This window comes from Tamandua tetradactyla, chromosome X (genome assembly GCF_023851605.1).
Source record: "Tamandua tetradactyla isolate mTamTet1 chromosome X, mTamTet1.pri, whole genome shotgun sequence".
Lineage (NCBI taxonomy): Eukaryota > Metazoa > Chordata > Mammalia > Pilosa > Myrmecophagidae > Tamandua > Tamandua tetradactyla.
Genome location: NC_135353.1, coordinates 66738054 through 66762619, shown reverse-complemented (window position 1 = coordinate 66762619; position 24566 = coordinate 66738054). Strand labels below are relative to the sequence as shown.

At 37.8% G+C, this 24566-nt stretch overlaps 1 protein-coding gene and 1 pseudogene across 1 annotated transcript in view; both read left to right on the top strand.

Annotated features, from left to right (window-relative positions):
* IL1RAPL2 (interleukin 1 receptor accessory protein like 2) overlaps positions 1–24566 on the top strand; it is a 645369-nt gene that overhangs the window by 451037 nt on the left and 169766 nt on the right. The gene's annotated exons all lie outside the window — the stretch shown is intronic.
* On the top strand, positions 14604–16132 carry LOC143670401 (inositol-pentakisphosphate 2-kinase pseudogene; annotated as a pseudogene).

Genomic DNA, 24566 nt, shown 5'->3' with positions numbered 1-24566 from the left:
CTTTTGAGGTGCAGAAGCATTTGATTTTGAGGAATTCTCATTTATCTATTTTTTCTTTTGTGGCTTGTACTATGGTGAATGTTTAGGAAGCTACCTCCTATTACTAAGTCTTGAAAATGTTTCTCTATATTTTCTTCCTGAAGCTTTATGGCACTAACTCTTATATTTAGGTATTTGATCCACTTTGAGTTAATTTTTGTGTAGGGTGTATGATAGGGTCCTCTTTCATTCTTTTGGCTATTGATATCCAGTTCTTCCATGCCCAGTCATTGAAAAGACTATTTTGTCCAGTTCAGAGAATTTGGAGGCCTTGTCAAAAATCAGTTGACCATGCATTTGGTAGTCTATTTCTGTTCTCTCATTTCAATTCCATTTGTCAATGCTTCTGTCTTTGTGCCAGTAATATGCGGTTTTCACCACACTGGCCTTATAATAGGTTTTAAATTCAGGGAGATTTAATCCTCCCACTTCGTCCTTCTTTTTTAGGATGCTTTTAGCTATTTGGGGTCTCTTTCCTTTCCAGATGAGTTTGGTAGTTAGCTTTTTCAAATCTTCAAAGTAGGCTGTTGGAATTTTGATTGGTACTGTGTTGAATTTGTAGATCAATTTGGGGAAAGTTGACATCTTAAATATATTTAGCCTTCCTATAGATGAGCAGGAATGTCTTTCCACCTGTTTTAATCTCCTTTGATTTCTTTCAGCAATGTTATGTAGTGTTCTGTGTACAAGTCGTTTACACCCCTAGTTAAGTTCATTCCTAAGTACTTGATTCTTTTACTTGCTACTTTGAATGGAATTTTTCCCATAACTGATTCATTATCTAAGCCATTGCTTCTATATAGAAATGTTACTGAATTTTGCACATTTTTATACTGCCACCTTACTGAATTTGTTTGTTAGTTTAAGTAAATTTGCTGTAGATTTCTCAGGATCTTCCAAATATAGTATTGTATCATCTGCAAATAATAAGAGTTTTACTTCTTCCTTTCTAGTTTGGATGCCTTTTATTTCTTTGTCCTGCCTGATTGCTCTAGTTAGAACTTCTAGCACAATGTCGAATAATAGTGGTGACAGTGAGCATCCTTGTTGTCTTGTTCCTGATCTTAGGGAGAAAGCTTTCAGTCTCCCTCCATTGAGTACAATGCTGGCTATCTGTTTTTCATATATTCCCTTCATTATATTGGGGTAGTTACCTTTGATTCCTATCTTTTGGAGTGTTTTTACCAGAAAAAGATATTGAAGTTTTTTAAACGTTTTTTCAGCATCAATCGAGATGATCATGTCATTTTTCCCTTTTGATTTGTTAATGTGCTGTATTACATTATTTGATTTTCTTGCGTTGAAACATCCTTGTGTTCCTGGTATAAACCCCACTTGGTCATGGTGTATAATTCTTTTAATATGTAATTGGATTCTGTTTGCTAATATTTTATTCAGAATTTTTGCATCTGTATTCATTAGGGAGATTTGCCTATTGTTTTTCTTTCTTATTGCATCTTTAGCCATTGTGGTATTAAAATATTAGCTTCACAAAATGAGTTATGTAGAGCTCTTTTTTCCTTATTTTTTCTGAAAAGCTTGAGCAGGATTGGAGTCAGTTAATTTTGGAATGTTTGATAAAATACCCCTGCGAGGCCATCTGGCCCTCGGCTTTCTTTGTAGGAAGATTTTTTATAACTGATTGAATTTCTTTACTTGTGATTGGTTTGTTGAGATTGTCTATTTCTTTCTGAGTCACTGTGGCTTCTTTGTGTGTTTCCATGAATTTTTCCATTTCATCTAAGTTGTTTAGTTTGTTGGCATATAGTTGTTCATAGTATCCTCTTATGATTTTTTCTATTTCTTCAGGGTCTGTGGCAACACACCCCTTTTCATTTCTGGTTTTGTTTATTTGAATCTTTTCTCTTTTTTTCTTTTTCAGTCTTGCTAGTGGCCCATCAATTTTATTGATTTTCTCAAAGAACCAACTTTTGCTTTTATTGATTCTTTTTATTGTTCTTTTGTTCTCCCATTCCTCTCTGTTTTAATCTTTGTTATTTATTTTCTTCTATTTGCTGTGGGGTTAGTTGCTGTTTTTTCTCAAATTCCTCTAGGTGAGGTGTTAGGCCCTCAATTTTTGCCCTTTCTTGTTTTTTAATATAGGCATTTAGTGCAATAAATTTCCCTCTCAGCACAGTTTTGCCACATCCCATAAGTTCTGATATGTTGTATTCTCATTTTCATTCATTTCCAGATAGCTACTGAATTCTCTAGTAATTTCTGTTTTGACCCCCTGGTTGTTTAAGAATGTGTTATTTAATCTCCATATATTTGTAAATGTTCTCATTCTTTGGTGGTTATTGGAGTCCAGTTTCATCCCACTGCGCTCAGAGAAAGTGCTTTGGATAATTTCAATGTTTTTAAATTTTAAAGACCAGTTTTGTGCCCCAGCATATGATCTATTCTAGGGAATGTTCCATGAGCACTAGAGAAGAATGTATATCCTTGTGCTTTGGGGTGCAATGACCTATATATGTCTGTTATGTCTAATTCAGTTATCAAATTAGTTAATGTCCCTATTTTCTTGTTAGTCTTCTGTCTGTTGTTCTATCTATGGAGGAGAGTGGTGTATTGACATATCCTACTATTATTGTTGAAACATCTATCACTTCCTTCAGTTTTGCCAATGTCTACCTCATGTACTTCAGAGCTCCTTGGTTGGGAGCATAAACATTTGTGATTGTTATATCTTCTTGGTGAATTAACCTTTTAATTACTATATAATGTCCTTCTTTATCTATTATGATGTTTTTACATTAAAGTCTATTTTGTCTGATATTACTATAGCTACTCCTGCTGTCTTTTGGTTACAACTTGTATGGAAAATCTTTTTCCATTCCTTCACTTTCAATTTATTTGTATCCTTGTGTCCAAGATGTTTCTCTTGTAAGCAACATATAACTGGATTATGTTTCTTAATCCATTCTGCCAATCTGCATATTTTAATTGGTAAGCTTAGTCCATTAACATTCAAAGTTATTACTGAAAAGCATTTCTTGAATCCACCATCTTATACTTTTATTTTATTTGTAAGAACTATATATTCTATTCCATCTTTCTCTTTGAATTTTTTAAATTTCCCTTAGTGGTACACTTCAACCCTATTCCCTCCTCCAGACATCCCTCTCCTGTCTTTTTTTTTTTTTTCAGCCAGCAGAAATTCTTTTAGTGCTTCTTGTAGGGCTGGTTTCTTGTTGACAAATTCTTTCAGGACTTCTTTGTCTGTGAAAACTTTAATCTCACCCTCAGTTTTCTCTTTTTTAATTTTATTCTTATTTTTAATTTTTTCTTTTTTTAAACACGAAAAAAAAACAAATAAACACAAACATTCTTATTTTGATCATTCCATTCTACATATATAATCAGTAATTCACAATATCATCACATAGTTGCATACTCATCATCATGATCATTTCTTGGAACATTTGCATCTATTCAGAAAAAGAAATAAAATGAAAACAGAAAAAAAATTATACATACCATACCCCTTACCCCTCCCTTTCATTGATCAATAGCAGTTCAAACTAAATTTATTTTAACATTTGTTCCTCCTATTATTTATTTATTTATTTATTATTATTTTTTTACATGGGCAGGCACCGGGAATCAAACCCGGGTCCTCTGGCATGGCAGGCAAGCATTCTTATCTGCTGAGCCACTGTGCCTGCCCTATTATTTATTTTTATTCCATATGTTCTACTCATCTGTCGACAAGGTAGATTAAAGGAGCATCAGACACAAGGTTTTCACAATCACACAGTCACATTGTAAAAGCTGTATCATTATACAGTCATCATCAAAAAACAGGGCTACTGGAACACAGCTCTACAGTTTCAGGCAGTTCCCTCCAGTCTCTCCATTACATCTTGGATAACAAGGTGATATCTACTTAATGCGTAAGAATAACCTCCAAGATAACCTCTCGACTCTGTTTGGAATCTCTCAGCCACTGACACTTTGTCTCATTTCACTCTTCCCCCTTTTGGTCAAGAAGGTTTTCTCAATCCCTTGGTACTGAGTCTCAGCTCATTCTAGGGTTTTTCTCAATCCCTTGATGCTGATTCTCAGCTCATTCTAGGATTTCTGTCCCACATTGCCAGGAAGGTCCACACCCCTGGGAGTCATGTCCCACATAGACAGGAGGAGGGTGGTGAATTTGCTTGTTGTGTTGGCTGGAGACAGAGGTCACATCTGAGCAACAAAAGACGTTCTCTTGGTGGTGACTCTTAGGCCTAATTTTAAGTAGGTTTGACCTATTCTTTGTGGGGTTAAGTTTCATATGAACAAACCTCAAGACTGGGGGCTCAGGCTGTAGCTTTAGTCGTCCACACTGCTTGTGAGAATATCAAGAATTCAACTTGGGGAGGTTGAATTTTCTCCCATTCTCACTTTACCCCGAAGGGCACTTTGCAAACACTTTTTTATTCACTGATCAAATCACTCTGGGATTTATTGGGGCATCAATCTGGACAAGCCAACAAAATCTCATGTCATGTCCTACTCAAGGTTCCGTGTAATTATGGTGTTCAATTAAGCTGTCTACATAAGTTATATTAGGAAATGCGCTAGGTAAAATATAAATTTTATACTAAATAAACATTTTTTGCTTTAGTCTCACACATTAGTTGAAATTTAAAAATATTAATTACCATCTATTTCCGCACCCTGCAGTAATGACATTCCTTTGTTCTTCCTCATGCAAAAATATTTTTAAAATTTGTGCATTTAGTCACTATCATTATACATTCCAGGCATTCCTAGATTATACCATCTCAATCTTTAACATCTATCTTTCTTTCTGATTTCATTTATGTCCCCAGTCCTCCTCCCTCTATGATTCTCACATTCAGCTTCATTCAGTGTTTTAACATAATTGTATTACAGTTAGGTAGGACTGTGCTGTCCATTACTGAGTTTTTACATTCAGTCCTGTTGCACAATCTGTATCCCTTCAGCTCCAATTACCCAATATCTTACCCTATTGCTATCTCTTGATGGTCTCTGTTACCAACGAAATTCTCCAAGTTTATTCACTAATGTCAGTTCATATCAGTGAGATCATACAGTATTTGTCCTTTTGTTTCTGGCTAATCTCACTCAGCATAATGTCCTTAAGGTTCATCCATGTTGTTACATACTTCATAACTTTATTCTGTCTTACAGCTGCATAATATTCCATCATATGTATATACCACAGTTTGTTTAGCCACTCATCTGTTGATGGACATTTTGGCTGTTTCCATCGCTTTGCAATTGTAAATAATGCTGCTATAAACATTGGTGTGCAAATGTCCATTTGTGTCCTTGCCTTCATGTCCTCTGAGTAGATACCAAGCAATGGTATTGCCTGGTCATATGGCAATTCTATATTTAGCTTTTTGAGAAACCGCCAAATTGCCTTCCACAGTCATTGTAACATTTGATATTCCCACCAACAGTGAATATGTGTGCCTCTTTCTCCACATCCTCTCCAGCACTTGTCATTTTCTGTTTTATTGATAATGGCCATTCTGGTGGGTGTGAGATGATATCTCATTGTGGTTTTGATTTGCATTTCTCTAATAGCCAGGGAAGTTGAGCATCTCTTCATGTGCCTTTTGGCCATTTGCATTTCCTCTTCTGAGAAGTGTTTGTTCAAGTCTTTTGCCCATTTTGTAATTGGGTTGTCTGTCTTTTTGTTGTTGAGTTGAACAATCTCTTTATAAATTCTGGATACTAGAACTTTATCTGATATGTCTTTTCCAAATATTGTCTCCCATTGTGTAGGCTGTCTTTTTACTTTCTTGATGAAGTTCTTTGATTCATAAAAGTGTTTAATTTTGATGAGCTCTCATTTCTTTCTTTCTTTCTGCAATGCTCTTGCTTTGGATGTAAAGTCTATAAAACTCCCTCCAAGTATAAGATTTATAAGGTATTTCCTTACATTGTCTTCTAACAGTTTTATGGTTTTAGATCTAATGGTTAGGTTAACTTTTGTATAGGATGTGAGATATGGGTCCTCTTTCATTCTTTTGTGTATGATATCCAGTTCTCTAAGCACCATTTATTGAAGAGACTGTTCTGTCCCGGGTGAGTTGGCTTGACTGCCTTATCAAAGATCAATTGTCCATAGATGAGAAGGTCTATATCTGAATGCTCTATTCAATTCCATTGGGCAATATATCTATCTTTATCCCAGTACCATGCTGTTTTGATCACTGTCCCTTCATAATATGCCTTAAATTCAGGTAGCGTGAGACCTCAGACTTCGTTTTTTTTTAATCAGGATATTTTTAGCAGTTTGGGGCACCCTACCTTTCCAGATAAATTTGGTTATTGGTTTTTATATTTCTGAAAAGTAAGTTGTTGGGATTTTAATTGGTATTGCATTGAATCTGTAAATCAATTTAAGTGGAACTGACATCTTAACTACATTTAGTCTTCTAATCCATGAACACGGTTTACCCTTCCATCTATTTAGGTCTTCTGTGATTTCTTTTAACAATCTTGTAGTTTTCTTTGTATAGGTCTTTTGTCTCTTTAGTTAAATTTATTCCTAAATATTTAATTCTTTTGGTTGCAATTGTAAATGGAATTCTTTTCTTGATTTCCCACTCAGATTGTTCATTAATAGTGTATAGAAATACTACAGATCTTTGAGTGTTGATCTTGTAACCTGCCACTCTGCTGTACTTATTTATTATCTCTAGTAGTTTTTTGGTGGCTGTTTCTGGGTTTTCGACATATAGTACCATATCATCTGCAAACAGTGAGAGTTTTACTTCTTTCTTTCCAATTTTGATGACTTGTATTTCTTTTTCTTTTCTAATTGCTCTGGCTTGAACTTCCAACACAATGTTGAATAACAATTTTGATAAACAATTGTCCTGAACTAATGCTGTAATTGGGACAAAGTGGGACAAGGATGCAATTCTGTGGTCAGTTTTCCTGAAGAGGCAACATGAGAGGAGGCAGCTCAAAAAGATGCAGCAAGGAAATTCCACCAGTTGTTCTTGTATACAAACACGAGGCTTTATGTAAACATGTAATCAGACAATAAATATTTATAGATCCTTTTCATTACTGCCACTGCTATCTTATCTCCTTGTTCTGTATCTACAACTTCTATTTTAGGTTGCCCTTTCATACCTATGTTTTGTCATTTAGTCTTCCTCAGATATTCTTTCTAATGAGAGTTCAATTATATAAAAGTGTTGAGGAAAAGGCCATTAAATATGGTTTGCACAAACATCATTCACTTCTACACATGGGACTGGGATCTAAATATTGTGGGTAGGTTCCATATTCCAGCTTGTTCTGCTAATAGCAATAACATCAAACCCCGAAGTCAGGCTCTGGAGTCATACTGACATGATATGAATCCATGGATTAGCTCTACCACTAATTTTCTGTATAACCTGGAACAAATGAATCAACCTCCCTGAGCTTCAGTTTCCTTATCTGTATTTCATGCTACTAGGGAGACCTATCTAAGAGAGTTGTCAAGATAATTAAATTAAATTAAATGCTTAATGTGTGAAAATGCCATCACAATACATGACATGCAGCAGACTCTCAATAAATGAGAAATTTATTTATTTATGTTATGAAATAATGTGTTTCTCCTCTACGAAGTCAGCAGAGGGTGATCCTTCACATCCAAATCATAAAAACTTATTTTGATTCTATTATGTCTAGATAGAGATATTTTGTTTGGGTTTTAGTAACTTCAATTTCTGCAGTGTTTTTATAGAACCATATAATTAGTATCTACACGAGCCTTAGGGAATGATTTTCATACTTACCTTTTAGTGAAAATTGTGATGAGGAGTCCTAATCCTGAAACACACACAACACACATACATTTATGCATATATACATTCTTACACATAACAAAATATTGACTGTTTCATTTATACAAGGCTCTGTGCTCATTCTGTAGATAAGATATAACATAATCTATGCATTCAAGAATTTCATAGTCCAGCGGGTATGACAAAAATGTTTAGAGCTAACTATACCACCAGAAAAAATCAATGAAGTGTTAAATACATGTTGTACAAGCTCAGAAGAAGAAGCAGCAAATTCTGCCTGTTGATGTGACCACAATAGCTAGACTTCTTGTTCTGTGTCTCTGAATTCAATAGGCATGTGGATACCTCAAGACTCACTTGTTTCATAGCAATTTAATAAGGACATTTCATCTTGTAACTGATGAATCAGTTTCAATTTGGAGCGTATATTCCTCAGAGCAATCAATCAACAAGTCTTTCTTAACTGCCAACTCTGTGCCATGGACTGTGAGGGATAGAGAAGAAGCAGATTATTTTGTCTCTGCCCTCAAGGTGCCTGTAGCCCCTTGTACCTACAACCTCATGAGAACCTGAAGTCCCCCAAGTTGCCAATTAGTTTTGGGAACAATGAACCACTAGCCAATATGAAGCTACCTCTAAGTTCAGAGAAGAGAGAAATCAAGTTGGATTGGAGTAGCTAGATAAAAAGCAGAAATAATTGGTCTAACAGATTCAAAAGCCAGTTCAGACTTTTAGAAACTGTCTACAGATGTTTAGAAAACCATTCAAATATTCTCCACTTGTTAAAAACTCAAAAGAGAAAAATGAGCTCAGTGTATTAGAATCTCTCACAATTCTTGTAATCTGAATTTCTAGTACATTGCTTTAGGGGTGCCTTATTCAAATTCTGGTCCAAAGGACAGGTAGAGTAAGCATGTATTAATGAAAATAATAGAATTATAGGATCTCAGAGCTTCAGAATAGAAGCAATCTAACATAAGAAAGAAAGCAGGGATAAAATGAAATTCCTTAGAAATCTCACGAGAGTCTACGGAAATGCTGTGGGACCAAATCTCGCGAGTCTGCTAAACTGGAAGCCGTTCCCTGGGCGCGCTTCTCTCTCTTTCTCTCGGTCTCCAGTCTGTGCGGCGTGTAGCCTTTCTCTCCCAGCCTGCTGCACTGGAGAGGATCTTCCTCCTGACCATAAGCCCCTGATTAGACTCCTGGATAAGCTTCCATCTAGAATGTTCTGTGGCCTCGGGGCTGCGCTGGGCTGGAACGGATACTTCAGGGACTGCTCCTCAGCAAATGTTCCATCCATTGATGGGAGCAGGGAATTGAAGTCTCAAAGTATTATGGTAGGACTTCCGGAGAAGATGGCGGCTTAGTAAGACGCACGGGTCTTAGTTCCTCCTCCAGAAAAGCAACTAAAGAAACAGAAACAATACGAAACAGCTCCCGGAGTCATGACAGAGACCAAAAAGACAGCGTACCCCATTCTGGAACGGCTGAATGGGCAGGGAGAATCCGCTGCGGTGAGATACCCAAGGGGCGCGCGTTTTCCCGGCCAGGGCGGTTGGCGACTGGGGTCCCCTCCACGCACGTGGCTCCCCGGTCTGACTGGGAACGTTGGATAGCGGGGCCCTCCCGTCAGGCTTGGCGTCTTGGGCCAGCTGGGCAATTTGGACCAGCACTCTCCCAAGCCGTGGCATGGGAGAGTGCATGTGTAGAATGGAATGATTTCTAAATGTTGTGTTAATTTCTTTTCTTTTTTTGATTAATAAAAAAAAATTTAAAAAAAAATGAAATTCCTTAAAACCTTACTTTTTGTTAGGTGAGCCTCTGAAAGGGATTTTTGAATTTTTGATATGTGCACACATTCTTTGTCAGTAAAATGCAACAACAAGATGTGTTGGGAAAGAACTTGATGTGAAGTGAGAACATTTCTAGCTCATTAAATCTATTTTCTGAGTTTATAGTAGTACCTTGTGGAACTTCTGGTGACATACCCAGAATTCCCTTTCCAGCCCAGAAAAATGGAAAAAAGAGGAAGGTAAATCTGATGGTGGTTTTTAGGCTACCCCTTGCTCCTAAATATGATAAATAGAAAGTTTGGACTCCTCAGTTTGGGGGGTAGATTTTACATATAAATGTGGTAAAATGAAAGTGTACTGAAAAGGTGAGAAGTTTTATTAGGTTTGGGGAAAAAATAGGAATAATTTAAAAGACTTGTTTTTTATTGTTTTACCAGAAATAATTGAAGAACATGGTTGTCTCTAGTTTTAAAGGATTTATTTCTTTAGTAAGAGATGATGTGGCATTAAAACCTTAAAAAAAGTATGGTTTTATCAAGAATAAGAAGAGAATTCTGAAAGGTGCAAGAGAAAACAGTGAATTACATACAATACAATCCCAATTAGATTATGTGCCAATTTCTCAGCAAAATCTATGAAGGCACAAAAACAGGGGTAAACTATTTAAAGTGGTAGAAAAAAACAATTTTCACCAAGAATATTTAATAAGATTTTCTTTCAAAAATTAAGGAGAAATTAAAACATTACTAAAAACAAAGGATGAGGGAGTTCATTACCACTAAAAAACCCAACTTACAAACAATGCTGAAGGGAGATCTTCACTGAAAGGAAAGGACACTAAAGAGTGTATCAAAACAACAAATGCATAAAAATCAATAATAAATGAATAAAAGTAAAATAAATCTATGGATTTGGACAGTACAGCGATCAAAAATACTTTGTTAAAAGTACAAAGGAGGGGAAGAGGGATATAGGAGGAATGTATTTGTTCACTATTGAAGCTAAGTTGGTAACAAATAAAAATTATTGTTAGAGATTTATGTTGTTATTTTATGTTATTTATGTAGAATTTTATAGATTTGTCCAAAATTGCTCCCTTAACTATCATTAGTTTTCAGATACAAATATGTATTTCAATTATATAAGCAGGTTGAAAGTGAAAAGATAGAAAAATATATACTGTGCAAATAGGAACCAAAAGAAAGCTGATGTTGCTATATTAATAAAATAGAATTTGAATTTAAAAATTTACTAGAGACAAAGGAGGTCATTGTATAGTGATAAAGGGGTCAATTAAACAAAAAGATGTAACAATTATAAATATATATCCATCTAAGAAAAGAGCCTCAAAATATATGAAGCAAATATTGACAGATATTGAGAAATATAAATTTCATCATAAATAGTAGGAGATGTCATTGTACCACTCTGACCAACGTACAGAAAATCTAGACGGAAGGTCACTAAGGAAAAAGAACACATGAACAACGTTCCAAAACAGGTGGACCTAAGAGACAGTTATAGAAAATTTCACCGAACAGTAACAGCATACATATTTTTCTCAAGTGCACATGGATCATTCTCTAGAATAGTCTTGATAAATTAAAAATTATTGAAGTCATACAGCATACATTATCTGGTTACAATAGAATAAAGCTGGAAATAAGTAAGAGGGAGAAATGGAAAATACACAAGTAAGTGAAAATTAAAACGTGTTCTCTTAATCAATCAATGGTTCAAGGGATAAATTACAAGGTAAATTAAGAAATATCTTGAGGCAAATGCAAATGAAAACACAACATACCAAAACTCATGAGATGCAGTAAAGGCTCTAAATGACTACATTAAAAAAAAAAAAAAGAAATCTCTCAAAAAGAAACAAAGAAGAAAGCTCTCAAATCAGAGACATAACCTGAAGTCTACAAAAAGAAGGGCAAACTAAACCCAAAGTAAATGGAAGGAAGGAAATTACAAAGATTATACCAGAAATAAATGACAGAATTAAAAATAGACAGAATTAACAAAACTAAAAGATCGATAATATTGTCAAATGTTTAGCTAGACAAAGAAAAAAAAGAGGAAACTAATAACCAAAATCACAAATGAAAAGGAATACTTTACTACCAATGCCACAGAAATAAAAAGGACTCTAAGAGGATACTAGTAACAATTGTATACCAACAGATTAGTTAAGCTAGATAAGAGAAAAAATCCTTAAAAGCACACAAAATGCACACAGACTGAAGAAAAAATAGATTATCTCAGCAAATCAATTGCTAGTAAAAGAAAATTGAATCATTAATCAAAAACCTCCCAACAACAACATTAAAAAACTGAGGTTCACAGGGCTTCATTTTACCAAACATTCCTAAATTAATACCAATTTTGCTCAAATTCTTTTAAAAAATTGAAGAGAAGGGAAACTTCCTAACTCATTCTGTGAGGTCAACATCACCTTCATATCAAAGCTAGATAAAGGTACTGAAAGAAAAGAAAATTAAAGATGAATGCTTTATGAATATAGATTCAAAAATCCTTGAGAAAATACTAGCAAACCAAATCAAATAGCACATTAAAAGAATTATACACTGTGATAAAATGGGATTTACTCTTTGTGTGCAACAGTGGTTCAAGATAAGAAAAGCAATTCATGTAATACACCATATTAAGAACAAAGGGACACAAACCACATGATAATCTTAACTGAAGCAGAAAAGCATTTGACAAAATCGAGCACCTCTTCTTGATAAAAGCACTTAGAAAACTAGGAATGGAAGGAACTTTCTTCAACACAATAAAGGGCATATGTGAAAAACCCACAGCTAACATCATACTCAATGGTGAAAGACTGAAATCTTTCTCTCCAAGATCAGGAACAAGACAGGAATGCCCACTGTCACCACTGTTATTCCCCTTTGTACTGGAAGTTCTAGCCAGAGCAATTAGGCAAGAGAAAAAATAAAAGGTATCCAAATTGGAAACTTTCCCTATTTGCAGATGACATGATCCTATATGCAGTCAATTCTGAAAAAAATCCACCACAAAGCTACTAGAGCTAATAAACAATTCAGCAAAGTGATGTACTGTCTCTATACATTATTAATGAACAGTATGAAGAAGAAATCAAGAAAAAAATCAATTTACAACTATTTCATTTAAGAACTAAAAGTATCTAATAGCTAAGCAAGAGTAAAGGCCATGTACAAGAACCTGAAAAATGTTGCTAAAGACATCTAAAAACACCTAAATAAATGGAAAAAACTTTTTTTGTTTATGGATTGGAACACTAAATATTGTTAAGATGTCAATTCTATCCAAAATGATTTACAGAATCAATACAATCCCAATAAAAATTCCAAGAACCTTGTTTGCAGAAACAGAAAAGCCAATCATTAAAATTTTATGGAAGAATAAAGGGCCATGGCTAGCCAAAACCATCTTGAAAAAGAAGAAAGTTGGATGACTAACACTTCTTGATCTTAAATCCTATTAAAAAGTCACAGTAATCAAAACAGCATGGTACTGGCACAAGGGCAGACATATAGACCAATGGAGTCAAATAGAGAATTCAGAAATTAACCCTCATGTTTATGGCCAATTGACCATTGACAAGTGTGTCAAGTCTACAACTGGGAGATAACAGTCTCTTCAACAAAGAGTGCTGGTAAACATGGATGTACATACACAAAAGAATGACTGTCAATCCCTACCTCACACCATATACAAAACAACTCAAAATGGATCACAGACCTAAAGATAAGAGCCAAAACTCTAAGACTCTACGAAGAAAACTTAGGGAAGCATCTTCAGGACTTTGTGTTAGGCAGTGAATTCTTAGACTTACACTAAGAGCACAAACAAAAAAAGAATAAAATATAAATAAATGGAACCTCCTCAAAATAAAAAAAAAACTTTTGCATATCAAAGGACATTCCATGAAAGTAAAAAGATAACCTACACAATGGGAGAAAATATTTGGAAATCACATATCTGATAGTGTTTAATATCCATAATATATAAAGAAATCCTACACTCAACAACAAAATGACATGCAATCCAATAAAAAAAGGGCAAAAGACTTGAATAGGCATTTCTCCAAAGAAGAAATACAAATGGCCAGAAATCACATCAAAAGTTACTCAACATCATTTGCTATTAGGGAATTGAAAATCAAAACTACAGTAAGTTTGTGCCCACCCAGTGATGCCTAAATCAATAAACAAATTTTAAAAACCTACAATAAGAACTAGAATGGCTACTATTTAAACATTGGAAAATTACAATTCTTGGAGAGGATGTGGAGACATAGAAACATTCATTCATTTTTGATGGGAATATAAAATGATGTAGCTTGTATGGAAGACTGTTTGGTGGTTCTTCAAAAAGTGGGGCCTGGTAGTCCCACTTCTAAGTATGTACCCCAAAGAATTGAAAGCAAGGACTCAAAGATATATTTGTACACTGTTGTTCATTGCAGCATTATTCACAATTGCCAAATAATGGAAGCAACTTAAGTGTGCAACAACTGATGAATGAACAAATAAATCTTGGTATATATATACACTCAATGGAGTATTATTCAGTCATAAAAGATAATGAAGTTCTGATACATGTGACAGCATGGATGAACATTGAAGACATCATATTGCATAAGCCAGACACAAAAGGACAAATGCTGTATGATTTCACTGATATTGAAATAATTAGAATAGGCAAATTTATAGAGTTGGAAACTAGAATACTAGGGGCTGCGGTGGGGGATAAGAATAGGATGTTAAGGCTTAAATTGTACTGACTTTCTTTTTGGGGTAATGGAAAAGTTTTGGTAATGGAAAAGTTTTAGTAATGGATGGTGTTGATGGTAGCATAACACTGTGAATGTAATTAGCAGAACTGAAGTATATGTTCGAATGTGGTTAAAAGGGAAAAATCTTTTCCCTCGACGCCGGCGGCGGCTGCCCCGCCGAGACCCGGCGGCCACGAGCTCGCGTCCCTGCGTCCCCGGCCCGCGAGGCGCCAGGGCCGCACCGGGGGATGGAGGAGGCGAAGATGGACGAGAATGAATGGAGGTACCACGGCGAGGGCAACAAGAGCCTAGTGGTGGCCCACGCGCAGCGCTGTGTGGTCCTGCGCTTCCTGAAGTTCCCTCCGACTAGGAAGAAGGCCGCGGAGGAGGTGCTCCAGCACCTGCAGAACATAGTGGACTTCAGCAAAAACGTCATGAAGGAGCTTTTGGGGGAGAGCTCCGTCCATTGCGGGGAAGTTGTTCAGCTGCCTTTAGATTTTGTGAAACAACTTTGTTTAAAGATACAGACTGAAAGACCAGAATCTCGCTGCGACAAGGACCTGGACACGCTCAGTGGTTATGCCATGTGCCTTCCTAATTTAACCAGACTTGACACCTACCATTTTGCGGAGCATCGGCCAATTCTGTGCGTAGAGATTAAGCCAAAATGTGGGTTTATTCCTTTCTTGAGTGATGTCACCCACGAGCTGAAGCATAAGGTGTGCCGCTACTGCATGCACCAGCACCTCAAGGTGGCAACTGGGAAGTGGAAGCAGATAAGTAGATACTGCCCCCTTGACCTCTACTCCGGAAATAAACAGAGAATGCACTTTGCCTTGAAAAGTTTGTTACGGGAGGCCCAGAACAACTTAAAGATATTTAAGAATGGTGAGCTGATCTACGGCTGCCGAGACTCGCGGGACACCGCGGCGGACTGGGGCGAGCTAGCGCGCCACCTGAAGCCCTTCTTCTTCCCCGCCAACGGCCTGGCCGGGGGGCCGCGCTGCACGGGCGCCGTGGTGCGGGAGCTGGTGCGGGTGCTGGTGCGGGCGCTGCTCAGCCCCGACACCGCCCAGCCCAAAGCGCTGCGGGCCAGGCCGGGACCACGGGGGCTGCGCGTCTGCCGGGCCAGCCCGTTCAGCAGCCAGCTGCGGCGCCCAGGAAGACACACCCCGGAGCACTCGGGGTTACCGAAGGGCTGTCTCCTCTACAGAACCCTCCAGGTGCAGATGCTGGACATGCTGGACATCGAAGGCCTCTACCCTCTGTACGCCCGGGTCCAGCGGTACCTGGAGGAGTTCCCTGAGGCAAGGAAGTCACTGCGAATCGATGGGCCTCACGACGAAGCCTTTTATCAGAAGCTGCTTGACCCTCGCACGGAGGATGATGGCACGCTGGCCTACGCGCTGGCCAAGGTCCAGCAGGACCGAGTCGCCATGACCGCCAAGGACTGCTCCATCATGATCGCCCTCTCCCTCTGCCTGCAGGATGAAAGCTCTGATCAAAGGCCTGTCATCCCTTCGTCAAAATCCAGATTTGCTTTTTTGGTTTCTGTGCTGGACCTTGACCTCAAACCCTATGAGAACATTCCACATCAGTATAAACTGGATGGCAAGATAGTCAACTATTATTCAAAGGCTGTACATGCCAAAGATGACGCGGTGATGTCAGCTAGGTTCAAGGAAAAGGAAGACTGCACGTTAGTTCTCCATAAGGTCTGACTTACTGCCTGCGGCCACTCTGGACTGGAACACAGAATGTGAAGGCTTAATGCGAGAGCTGTTTTCTGGTGTGTTGGTGACTTCGGCTGTGAATGTTTTTGCTTTAACCTTTGTTGAAGTGTAACTGCCTCTCAGAAATGAGGCCCCGAGCAGCACTTCTTCCAGGAGAATTGGCGTATGGCTACAAACCCAGTGGTGGGGTGTCTCCCAGGAGGGCCTTCCACACCCTCAAACACGTTTCTGTAAACCCCTGGATTTACCCTTCCTTCTCGGCCAGGGCTCACGTCTCGTTCTCTAGTGTAAAAAGCCTTATTGTCAAAACCCGAGGTTGGGATCTCCTGCCCCTGCACTCCTAACATAGAAAACTTGAATTATCACACCCATCTTACAGTTTGGATTTTTAAGAAAACATCGCTACTGCTGGACCTTTTCCCCAGCTAGTTGCATGGTTACTTTTTAAATACAGGCCACACTTTGAAAACAGGTTTTTAGGTAGAGTGTAACCATTTTGGTCAGGACATGGTCGGTTTGAGCTGGGGCCAGGCCCTGTAGCGCCCAGAGGGTCAGCAGGCAGGTGAAGTGCAGGGCACTGAGGGACACCCCTTGTTCAGGCGTTCCGTCTTTTGTTTTTGATTCCCCTGAACGATTTTGTCTTTCCCTTTAAGGAGAGAAAGGGCGGTCTTTCCCACCTGAAGTTGCTGCTATAGGAGTGGAACCCAGAGCTCTGACTGGCCGTGTGGCCCCTGCAGCCACCCGACATCCTGGTGGCTGAGAGGCCCAGTGCCCTCCGCTGGGGCTGCCTGAGCTGGGCCACGTCTGCTCCCCCCGACCCCGTCCCCCCGCTGGGCTCCGCATGGAGGTGTGCTGGGTGCCACAGCCCTGCGTGGGGTGGCTGCAGGCGGTGCGGAGGCCCTGCTTCCTGAGGGGTGCCCCGCAGTTGGTGCCAGGAGGGTTCTTTTTGGAGTCACCAGAAGTGTGCCCGACTGCTACAGAAACTGTCTAGAATCTTGACTTCAGTTTTTTATTCTATGGTAGGTTATAAAAATTGACTATTTATATCACTATTTTGAGGGACTAATGAAGGCTTACTGTAACATAATATAATATTAGTGAAACCAAAAAAAGGGAAAAGTCTACTTTATATCTTAATATAGTAAAAATTTAAAAAAACAACACATGGTGCTATACAATGCAAATCGTGAGCCTCAATGTAAAGCATGGATGATACTTATCAGTACAATTCTAAAAATGTTTCATCAATTTTAACTAATGCACCACACTTATGCAAGTGTTAATAATAGGATGATATATGGAGACTGTATTTTGCACATGATTTTTCTGTAAACTTACAACTTCTCTAAAAACTTATGATTATAATTTGAGCTAGGGTAATATTTATTGCTTTACCAAAAGATAACCTGTCATAATGTCCACAAAGATTTATATTTAAAGATTGTCTTGTATTGAACATCCTCCTCTCATTAAGTATGGATTTTTTTCAGTTAAAAGGATCATGGCCAAGTATTTATGAATAAGGATTTTCCATTTTCCACTTATGACCCTATTTTACAAGTAAAATCAGGTTTGCAGAGAAGTTAAATGACTAGCCTAAAGTCACACTGTAACCACTGGCCAAGAACAGGCTAGAATCTCTATTTTCTGAATCCCAATCTAGTATTCTGTCAGGCAATGCTGCTATTAGAAAATATGCTCGGAAGCCTTTAGGTAATGACATTCAGTGGCATGAATACCAAAATATTTCCCTGCCATACCCTACAAACACTTACCCCTTACCCTCATGTCTCCTGATTTAGCTTAAGCCTGAAGCTCCCTTTTAATTACTCAAGGATTAATTTTGTTACTTAACACCTTTGAAAAACCAGAATTTGTTCTTAATGACAGGAAGTTAGGCTGATCACCACTTCAAGTCAGGTCTATCTTTGAACCTTGAAGAGAATAGGTTTATTACATCATTTTGTGGCTTGGGTGTGAATAGGAGCAAAGGTATGTGCTTGGAACACATTCCAGAATCCCATTCAATAATTAAGGTACTTAGTTGGCTTTACAAAGTAACGCTCTCATCAGCCATTCTACATATGGAAGATTTAGGAATGGCAACTTTGTTGCTGAAGTTATTGGAAAGCTTTGTGAAAATGCACTTTCTCTGTTCAGGCCAGACTGTGTCCAGAGAATTCCTTTGTTTTGCTGGGGTTTGTGTGCCGAAGGAGGAGAAAGTGGTTGTAGGTGGGAAGAGCATTTCCCAGGTAATGATTGTGCCTTTTGTTCCTTTTGCAAATAGCCTTACAGGGTGTCCTGGGGGCCATTCATTAAGATGATGCCAGGTGCATTCATCTTGCCACCCATTTCAAAGATGATGATACCCAGCTTGTTTATTCTAGCTCAAAAAAGAGATTAGTTCACCAACCATGGAGGAATCACAACTTGCCAATACATATATCTGAAAGAAGTCAATTATCATTTAAAGCCTTCTTAACTTTCAAAAATTAGATATCTAGATATCTTGATATTTAAGAGGCAGGAGTCATTTATATCCTTGTCATAGCTGTAGTTAAAAGATAATTTTTTAAAAAGTGTAATAACATGCCTATGATACAGATATGAAAATAAGAACATACTAAATTTTTTGTTTAACTTATTAAAGAGAAAAGTGGTGACTCGTTCCAACCAGTTTAAGAGAGAATCCAAAAATTAAGACACACTAGGAATATTGAAATAGATGTGCAAATGGAGGCAAACTGCTGTTTTCAAAATGTATATGTATAGGGGAAAGTCAACTGAACATCCATGCAGCATAATTTAAATGTCTATGGACATGAATTATTTCACATTGCTATCAGTTATTTAACAGAATTGTAAAGTTGTTCAAAGACTGTAAAAGACTAGAATCAGATAACCTGGAAGGGCGTGATCCACACAATGCATAGTTTTCCATTGAAAGGGGAAATGGGGAAATGGTGTAGACCATGACATGGCCAACCATTGGGATAGAAGCCATAGACTCCCAACTGCCAGGCCTCCTTGATCACTTTATGCCTGAACTGACCAACTTATAAAAATATTTCTTGAATCTTGTTTTAGGATACCTTTGACCTGTCACTGGACTCTTTTATTTTTCTCTGTTTCTTTGAAACAACACTATTTTGTCCATATGATCGTTATAATGTCATGGCAAGAAAATAACAGAAAAAGTCAAATGCTCTGAAATGTTGCATTTTCCCATTGGTTTCTACTGCACATTCCCTTTCCTCAAAGAAAGTGAATAATCCAAGGTACTACGCTCTCCAATGCCATAACACCCAGCTTGGCAAGTAGTTTGGCTTCGCATTCAGGAAATTACTGTCTCCTATTTGACATGGTCTCTATTTTTTCTTTTCTGAATGCTTTATTCACTGAGAGCTTATACAGGGAAACCCAGTAAATACACACACATACACATATATTATACATAAATATGGACAACCCTTAAGAATTAAGACTTGTCCCCAAGAAGAATCAATTTCATCCTCAATTGTGTTATCATCAATTCATTTATTCATAGGAAAGAAGAAAAGCAGAGGCATGGCTAATCAAAATTGCTAGGTAGTACCCAAATCATGAAGTGTGTCTTGGAGTAGGTTTTTGTGCTGATGTTTGAAATCAGATGAGCTTTGTGGAAGGAAGCATTGAGTTATAGTGAAAAGAATACTGGAAAAGAACCCTAGAGATTCAAAGTATGATCTTATCTCAACTAGGTTTGTAACCAAGAAAAATTCAGTTTAACCCTGAGCACTACATCCCAACTCTATAAAATGAGGGTTTCAAACAAAGTAATCTCTAAAAGTTTCTTCTGGATCCAACAATTTCAGGATATTCTAATAATTGGTTTAAGCCAACAGTGAAGCAAAAAACAACAACAACAAAAATAAATCAATCCAAAGTTTAACTCAAGGGGTTGCAAGAAAGCTATTTAATATCCCATCTTGACCCTCTGTTTAAATCTTCCCTGTGATCTTCCTATTGTGCTTAGAACTCTTGCTTTCAAGTATTCACTCATTCTCTCACTCACCTATCAATATGTATGTCTACCAGTTTTTTTTTTCGTTCTTACTAATATAGGCATTAGAATGCATGTCAGTTATCACCACAGCCCTAAAAGGTAATATACTACATTAAGGTCCATTTTATGGATGCAGAAATGAGGGTCCAATGTGGGAAGTAACATGCTCAAGGCCACATAACCAGTAAGAATCATTGCTGGGATGCAAACCAAGCCTGTCTGCCTTCAAATTCAGAGCTCTCCTCACCAAACTATGCTGCTTACCCATATATTTATCAAGCCAGTTATATGCAAGAACTGTGAAGGGCACTGTGGAGAACAGAAATTTGTATACAATTCAACCATTGCCCTTAAAGAGGTTTAGAGGTTTTAACCAAAGTGGAAAACTGATTATTCATTTGGGTTTCAAGAAAAAAAGCTGCCTGGAAGATTAAGTGCATGAAGTGTCAATAAATTGAAAGAAGAGGTATCATAAGAATAAATCACCCAAGAAATGAAGGAATATTGAATATAAAACGTCTTATGATATTATTTATTCACTGCTGTCCAAGTCAGATCTTCCAGTTCTGCCATAAATCACTGTGTGAATTTAGGCCAATCCTATTTCCTACCTGGATTTCAGTTGCTTAAATGATGAGGATGACTAAAGGTTTTCTAGTTCTCTCAGGGTGAGATTATGAGATTATATGATAACTTGGAGCTCTTTTGCCTACATGATTTGGAATTTAAGAATGAAGACTGAATAGGAAGATTTCATGCAGGACCTGATCCAATTATGGGTTAAGAATTCTTTAAAGAAAATATCTATCTCTAGAAAATCACCTGGAAAAGTACATAAACTTTTTTCCATACGAAAAACTTAATTATGATGGGGGAAAAGTAGTACATTCTACCATTATACTTTAAAATGTGTCTGCAGCATCTTGTTGAATAGAACACTTTTATGTCTGGAATAAAGTGTTCAGGCAAATAGGAGAGCCTGAGAAGTGAAGACAGACTCAGTGCATCTGGTGCATCTGGTGAAATGAATAGCCCAGTCAAAGGATTAAAGCTGAATAGCCTTAATTGTCAAGAATTCAGATTAGGCATATTGAACAGTCATGAATGCCCCAACCATCCATCATCCTGTCCAGTCCTACTTCACAGCAAATGGAGAAGTATGGTGAGGGCATGCTGCCCCTCCTTCCTTCAGCATCTGGAGTCCAACTGCAGGAAAGAATAAACGAACCCAGGCTTGCCTCTGTATGGGGTAATATAATATTGTAGCCCAGCCATGTATTGATTACAAATTTAGCCTCATTTTAAGAGGCAAGATGGCCCAACAATATTCAAGCCTCTATACCCTACTTAAGGAGAAGACAAGATTCACCCTCAGGGCAAGCTTAGGAACTTCAAAGGTCTTGACATAGTGATAGGCAGATGAAGGAATTCAAGTATGGCAAAGTCCTCTGTTGTTTTTCCTTCCTTCAGTTGCCTCTAATCTGAAACCACAATTAATCTTCTTGAGGATCCTGGTTTTTAATTTAAGGAAGCCAGCAGTTTTAAAGTTATGTGGTTATTAATTAAAGAGGGAAGGCACCCTAAAATTTAGGTGTATAAAGCAGTTTTCCCTCTTCCTAACCAATAATTCCCTCATCCCTACCATTTATATCTTCATTACTTAAATTTTCATGCACTCTTTCCTTTGTTCCTCCTGCTCTCCCAGGTCATCTTCCTTTAGTTTTCTTTTCTCCCTGGTGTTTTAAGTCTACCTCAGCTTACTATGGCTTAATTCTGCTGACAGCTGCACAAAACTATAGAAGGCACTGGCTCTGACCTTCATATATTTTGGTGTGGTCTTCATTAACTCCCTGAGATTAAGGGCCTGTCATATTTTGAATTCTCCACAGCATCTAGGACTGGATGCTGAGTCAAAGGTCAATAAATCATTTTTAGCCAAATGTAATAAGTGAATCATTCTTCTATGCTTCCATATATTTCTGAGAATAAGATATTTTGGCTTCCAACAGCTAACAGAGTTTAATATTTATATGAGGACTCAGAAATTGGCCCATTTGAGAGACCAATATTTTATTTTCAATTTTCTTGACATACAGTCACACACCATACCAACCATCCAATGTATGCAATCAATAGCTCACAGTATCAACACATAGTTGTGCATACATCTCCCTATTTAGAATGTTCCTGTTTTAATGATATTAGGTGAAGAAGTGTCAACAGCCACAAGAGGAAATCCAAAGTTGTCAATTTTATTGATGGTAGTAGAACCAGGAGCTCAAGGAACTTTTTATAACAATTCTTGGCAGCAATCACTCTTCTACTTTGCACCAAAAGCAGACATCCAATTGTTAGGAAATCATTCCAAATCTTAATCAAGATGTTAACTGGGTCTTAATTCTGCTGAATAGAATTGAAGTTTTGACACTTGAGTTCTCATAGGCTGTGGGCTCTTACACCATTCCATTATAATGTGTCTTCACTGAGGCCAAATAAACTAACTTGTACAAAACTTGTCATTATTGAGGAAATGACTATAAATATAATAAATGAAAATGGTTAACTTTCTCAACAGGGTAAGCCTTTCTCCCAGACATTTGATAATACCTGCCAGTACCCACTGATGGGAGTTTTAGCCACACTGTTTGCACAAGTTTTATGCAAAACCTAGTTTCTCTTACTTGCTGGTTTGAGGAAATCAGTTTGTCACCAAATATGTTTTTGGTGCTGAAGTGTGAAGGTGTACCATCCCCATATTCATTCATCTAATTCTCCTCCCAGTCAGGAAAACTCCTCTAACACTTCAGGGGGAAAGAGCAATATGTGCACAGGATAAGCCTGAAAATAGATCAAGTTGATCAAATCTTATGATGGTGCTTCTCAGATCCCCAACCCCACATTTTTACTATTTCATTCATTGCTAAATATTTCTTCACTGTCATGTAGGTATTCATAATAAAAAACCTTGCAGTTAAAGGAGGCAACAAAGAATGTCAGTTGAGTCTTTCTATAACATGTTGTGAAACTAATAGAGAATGAACTGATTCATATAGCCATAAGTCCTTACTTAGGATTTTTTTTAATAATTACTTTTTGCTTTGTATTTTCCCCAGGGAGATATGATAAACCCAAAGTGACCTCTAGTTAGCATCATAGTTAAACTTGTCTAATTTTGTACTAAGTGTCCCATGTAACCGTGGAAACGTAGAGTCCAAAATCTGTAAAGCAGGCTGTGAAGCTGACAATTCTGATGGAGCGTCTGGAGGAACTCCACAGGAGAAGCTCACCGGCTGAAAGAGGAAGAGAACTTGTTTCTTCTGAATCCTCCTTAAAAGGCTTCCAGTGATTAGATTAAGGATCACTCATTGCAGAAGACACACTCCTTGACTGATTAAAAATGGGAACAGCTGTGGATGCAGCAGACATGATCATGATTTAATTCTATGAAATGTCCTCATAGCAACAGACATACCAACACTTGCTCAACCAGACAACAGGTACCACCACTTGGCCAAGCTGACACATGAACCTGACCATGACAGTCCACCCATTCTCAACTTGGCAGCTATTCACATCACCTTAAACCATACCTACTTTATAAGTAAAAAACAATAAAACACACATTTTTTCTCTCACCTAACCACACTCAATGTCCTGCACATAACCAGAAATACATTAAAGCTCTCCAGAATAGGGTGCAAGTCCTTGGGTAATATTCATTCTTAAACTTGATGTCTTACAACTTAAATAGTATAACATGAACAAAACAACATTGCATTCCTTGTTTTTGTAACTGATCATGAGGTCATAGTTCATATTTATCACTACCTTCTTCCACTACCCATTCCATGTTTCCTTTACCCTCAGCAAGCACCTCAGCTGGCCATGGTTCTTTGCCTGGTGGGGTGACCCAAACCTTCATTCCTGAAGTTTCAGAGCCATTGGTAGTCCTGCCTGGATTGGATTGTGGCATTTTTCCACTTATTTTACTCACAGGGCATGGTAATACTAAAAAGATGCCCTAGGGGATCTCCTATATTCCAAGAAAACTATTTATCTCCATTGTGTAGTTTCAGTCCTATTTCCCCCTAATAGTCAGGGTTAATCACCCCAGCCAATAATGTAATCCCCTTCTTGGCTTGTTGATCCAGGGTCACAGTAGCCAAAGTGATCAGGTGGCAGTTTTAGATTCCAGATCAATGGAATTATTGTTGTTTCTCCTGGTGGAAGCACTCCCCCTTTTGGAATTAAAACCTGTAGACCAGCAGAGCTCAGGATTGCAGGGATAGTAAGCAAAACTTTTCCTAGTGGATCACTAGGAGCAATAGTGAGTGATGCCACTCCCATTTCCACCCCTTGATTCCTGAACCCATGGGT